This window comes from Etheostoma spectabile, chromosome 12, assembly GCF_008692095.1.
Source record: "Etheostoma spectabile isolate EspeVRDwgs_2016 chromosome 12, UIUC_Espe_1.0, whole genome shotgun sequence".
Taxonomy (NCBI): Eukaryota; Metazoa; Chordata; class Actinopteri; order Perciformes; family Percidae; genus Etheostoma; species Etheostoma spectabile.
This window is the reverse complement of record NC_045744.1, coordinates 3,686,497-3,692,314: the sequence shown is the minus strand read 5'-3', so window position 1 is coordinate 3,692,314 and position 5,818 is coordinate 3,686,497.

Sequence of the window (5,818 nt, the reverse complement as noted above, 5' to 3'; positions counted from 1 at the left end):
ATAAAGATAATGGCTAGTGAAAGATGTGGTCTTCCAATTTATCTCACGTTTATAAGTGGGAATATAACATATAGCCTAGATCCTTTCTGCATTGCTTCTCATTAAGAAGACATCATTAAGAAAACCTCAGAAAGTGGATTCTTGTCTCTGAACAATCCTGAAACTTCACAAATAAATACAGGCTTGATTTTAATGAGTTCAAAATGCATTCTACATCCTGCACATGCAAAAGTGCTTTTAAGGTAGGCCTGCATGTGACGTGTCTGTCTGACATGTCTCAGGCAGGCCTACCTTAAAAGCTGACATCTGACTGACACGCGCTAAATAACTGGGTTATTATACAGTGTGGGGAAGTTGTGTGATCATATCAGGAATAGAGTGTATGAAGCAAATCCAACCAAAAACATGCAGAGTTCAGAGACATATCTGCTTGAGCACGTGCGATATGAAACCCTGTTGATTATTGTCCGACGATATACAGCTGAATGTGCCTAAACGCATCATTTATCAACTTGTAATGAAGCTGAATGACCAGAATGTTATTAATAGTGTGTTGAAACGATAATCCGTTGCTTATTAAGGCAAAACCACAAGTACAGCTTTAATTTCATACATAGTGACATGTAGTCCAACATTTTGTAATAATATAAATTGCACTTTTTTTTTTAATTACACCTAAAGAGTATGAATCATCTAAAACAATACCTCACAAGACATTAGAAAAAAAAATATGATAATGTGAATTTAGTTTTTAATTACCTAATATCATTAAGTATAGGGTTATTTACTATCTGCTGTGTAAAACATCATCACACTTAATACTAAATTAATGACAATAATTATTAGTATTTTTACAGTAATAATAATAATAATTGGCTAATAATATCAAGGATAACAACATTATTAATAATCATTACGCATTTACAAGATAACATATTTCAACCTTTGTTTCATCTTTGAACCTTTCAATATTTTTATTATACAAACAGGTGATCTTCTGATTATTTTAGATGAAGGCTAAACTGTTAGGCGACTTCTAATTTCCCCACATATTCATTTATTTTATTAATACAGTAAAGCTGATTTCTAACGGCTTCAATTTCTTCACACCATTGATTTCATAATGGTTTATAACTTTCAGTAACATGTTCTTATCATATCTATATCCATCATGAAGGAGATGATTGCCTGTTAGACTTGAATGTAACACATGTGCACAGCCTATGTTTTTATCAGAATACGTTTTGTGTTTCCTACTTTCTTTTCATTTTTTCATCATGCGCAAACACAAACGTCGGGAATAAATAAATATTCTTATGAAACCAGATGATGGAGTCAGTGTATATACAGTCCTGTTCCTTCTCACCAAGGAGTGTCGCTGTTTCCTCCTGATGATGCATTTACTGTACATTGGAATTCTTTGGCATTCTTTTTGGAGACGAGGCTTGCTGCAAATCGTTTCTTTTCAACATCCAAACCGTTAAAAATCATTTCTCCTGCTCCTAAAACACCCACAAGATTTTGGTCTGCACACAAACATGTGAAAAGCGGCCGTTATGTAATGCAACTGCATGTATTATTCCAATGTAAATAAGTTACAGCTCGGTCATAAACAGCCTGTAAACACCTGCACACCCAGCGTGCATTATTGTAAAGTGGCTACATATAGGCTATCATAAAATCCCCTTTCCCCCTTTTCCCCCTTTTTGTGTTAAAGGTTAGCATATTTGTCCAATATAACACTGAAACAAGCCAACAATGTTACAGTAAGACTAACCTTCGCTGTATCGATTCTTTAATATAGGAATAAAACGATTGATCATGATAATAGAGGATATCAGCCCAAGGAGTGTCTTCTCATAAATGTCAAATAATAAACCCTACTGTACAGTATGTTGATGAGGCCATAACAGTTTCTGTAAAACAACAATATTTCTAAATTATAAATATACAAAAATAGGACTTTGAGACAGTAACATTGCTGTTGTTGTTTTTTTAATTATAAAAATACGATAGAGTTTTAAACTGGATGCTATTTGTAGGCTACATGAATATTTACCATCGCATCAACACATTTGTGGGACTCAGGATTTTGTCGATGTGGAATTCCTGTTTCAAAACCAGCAGCGACCTATTGCAGGCTGTTTTATATTCTCCTTTATTCCCCCCAAATAGCATTCGGCCTGTTTGACACATGTGATAGGCCCTGAGCCGGCTCTATTCCCTCCTCCTCATCATCATCATCATTATCATCCTCTTCCTCCCTCCCCTCGCGTCTCTCGCTGCCTGCAGCCGCCGCTCTCACACTCCTGTCGGCCCCGCTTTATCCGGTAATGTAGGGGCTTTCTACATAATATCGAGGCAGCTCCTTATTAATACAGCAGGAAAAAATACATTCAAAAAGATTTCAAAGACATTTGCTTCTAATAAGAGGCGTTGTGGTGCACGTTTGCCATGCAAGATAAGAGGTAGCCTCGACCTCTCCCTCCCACTCTCTCTGTCTCTCTCTCGCTCTCTCTCTCACTCTTTCTCAGTCTCTTTCTCTCCCTCCTCTCTCTCTATCTCTCTCTCGCTCTCTCTCTGACTCTTTCTCAGTCTCTTTCTCTCCCTCCTCTCTCTCTATCTCTCTCTCGCTCTCTCTCTGACTCTTTCTCAGTCTCTTTCTCTCCCTCCTCTCTCTCTGTCTCTCTGTCTCTCTCTCTCTCTCTCTCTCTCTCTCTATCTCTCTCTCTCTCTAGCTCTCTGAATATCGAGCCCAGTTTAATTGGATGGAGTGCAGAAAGGATGCATTTTGGGACAAATTATAATTCATGAAATTATGTATTATAAAATCCAGAGAATATGGACGTAATTTTTGGATTTATCTCAAGGAAATAGTAAGTACATTTTTGACACGAACGTACAGGTGAAAGGTTGGGTTTTGTTTATTCTTTTGATTTCACAGTTAGCCTATTTGAATTTTTTTTTAATTGTATTTCAATTAGAAAAGCGCATATTGTGTGTGTGTGTGTGTGTGTGTGTGTGTGTGTGTGTGTGTGTGTGTGTGTTGTGTGTGTGTGTGTGTGTGTGTTGTGTGTGTTGAAGAAACTAAGTCTAAAAAAATCCTTTACTATTCACGTTGTTGATACAACTATAATTTCAGAACTATAAGCAAATTGTAATTGTAATAGTATAGTCGTAAACATCATAGCATGTTAAAAATACTATAAAGTAGGATAAGGCCTCTTAAGCGCCACAGAGTCGCCTCAAATCATCAGGAAAGAAATCTGGCACATTTTTCTCATCATGCATGACAATTAGCCTGCAGTAAAGTTCATGCATACTCGGGAATATTTAATGAGGCTCTTCGCTGCCATGTGCTCATGCAAGAAGTATTCATGTAGTAGCATAGAAGAAGAAGAGGAGGAGGAGGAGGAGGAGGAGGAGGAGGCCCTAGGCAGCGCTGCAGTGCAGAGTTCAGCGGGAGATATTGTTGTGAGCCTGGGAAAGTGTAGCGGGCTACGCCAGACTCGTTGTGCAGGTTGGTGTGGGGGTTGGGGGGTTGGGGGGGACCTCGAGGATCCCAGACCAGATTGTCATGTAAATTTCTCTCCAGCACGTTGTTGAACTTGATGTTGACTTCTTTCTTTTTTTTTCTCTTCTTCTTCTTTTTTTTTGATGGTGAGAACAGGGGAGGTGGGGGGTTAAATTTTCCCCGTCACTTTTTGTGGGAAAATCCATCCGAGGACGGACACACACACGCCACGCACGCACCACACACACACACACACACACACACACACACACACACACACACACACACACACCACACACACAACACACACACACACACACATCTTACAACAGATTTGTCAAATCTTCGGTCCGGCTGACTTTATTTCCAGGAATTAATATAATTTAAGAGTAAGCCTAGCTTAAAATTACAGCTAACAAATCATATCCAAGATAGTTTTAATTTATTCAAAACCAAAAGTCTTCTAGGTCTTTTGAGGCAGTGTTGTTCTGGAGTGCTAATATTTTATTTAATTGGCAAAAACCATGCATCAAATGTAGAAGACAAAATATCGGCAATATTCTATATTTTTAAATAAAATGTAAAGTTTAAATAACACTGACGGTTGTGGGTGTGACGCCCTGCAGGAACATTTCGTATATCACTTTATTTATTTTATGATTGCAATGAATGATAGGCAGCATGACAGCATGCAAGCAAACAGGGAAGCAGGTGTACTCGAACACCCTGGTCGCGCATGCTCAGGAGCAATAAGGATTGTGCATCCAATCAAAAGGAACGCCGATCTCATGCTAATACAGCAACCATGATTTGTTCTTTTCTTAACTATTGTGTGGGCCTTCCCGCTCTTCTTAAACCGTGGCAACAGCACATTGTGGTGTAAGTTCAATTACAGGCTGACAGCAGCAGAGGCCACAGCTGATTACATCTACTTATAGATGATGCAGAGTAGAATAGAATAGAATAGAATACAGTATAGAGCCGGACCGGTGCAGCAGGCTGACAGGAGAGCCGCACCTCCATGATACTAACAGATTGCCCATGCGCAATAATCAGATATGTAACTGTTATCTGATGCAAGCTTCGTTTGGAAACCCAGACTCTAGCTCGGTGCTCTTTTATTGGTTTACCTGCGCGCACGCACGCACACACACACATGCACACTGATCCCAGCACCTTTTTAAATATCCTTTCAAACTTTGAGAGATATTGCAAGTTGCTATTCGGGTCTTGTCTCTGCCACTGGCTTCTTTTATCAAAGTGTATGATTGTTATCACGCTCAGTATCTCATCTTCTCAGCCCAGATATCACTCATATCATAATATCACAATCGCTAGTTGCATATATTGCCTGAAAATGCTGTAAGGAATCTGGCTATAAAGGCGTGGGCCTTTTCTGCACCAAGGACAGAAACCCTGAATTCCTCTGCTCGGTGCCTGAACATGGTGCCTGCCACATTAGAAATTAAAATAAAACACACATTTTGTGCATTTTGGAAACAGCATTTATTAGATGATACACTTTGAAATATTTTCAAATACTCGTACAGGGCTATTGTAGGTAGGGCCTTGGTATAATAATGTAACAACCATGGCAAAAAGCAGCCATAATCAGGTTAATTGAGCAAGTCATGAGAATGTAGGCCAGCTAATTGGCCCTATTTCTCAACGGTTCCCTTAGAATAGCCTAATCACATGTTTAGCGAGTGAAAACAGATGAGAGCTGACTGACTAAAATAGCTTGCTATATTATTTCGTCTTTTAGATATTTTTAGGTATTTTTAGAGATGTGTTTTTGCGTTTTGTTTTGCTTCTTTAAATTAGGCTATTGATGAAATACAGCTTATCCTAAATGAGAATAAACTTATATGGCTCAATGATGTAGTCTGACTAAAATAACATTTAAATCATCAAAAGATTATAAGATTGTGAAACATTGTTGCTTCTGAACAGATTAAGAATTAAAATGATTTTATTACATGGTCTGTACGGGAATGTAAAGCTTATACTTTAGAAAGAGAACACTTCAGTGAATGTGACAGTAAAAGAGACACCTTTCCAAAAAAAAAGACATTTTCCAAAATGTTAACGGTTTTAAAATGTCTAATTAATTTCTCCAAAACACAGCCCTTGATCTTAAAATATCATGTTCGACTCGCGAGAGATTTTACGCACGTAGGCCTATTACGGCCTGACTAATGAGGAGAACTGGGGGGAATAAAGCCATGATTGACACACACCTGCATTCATTTTCAAATTGGCTTTAATAATTTCAGATTCCCGCCTCTCTCTCTCTCTCTCTCT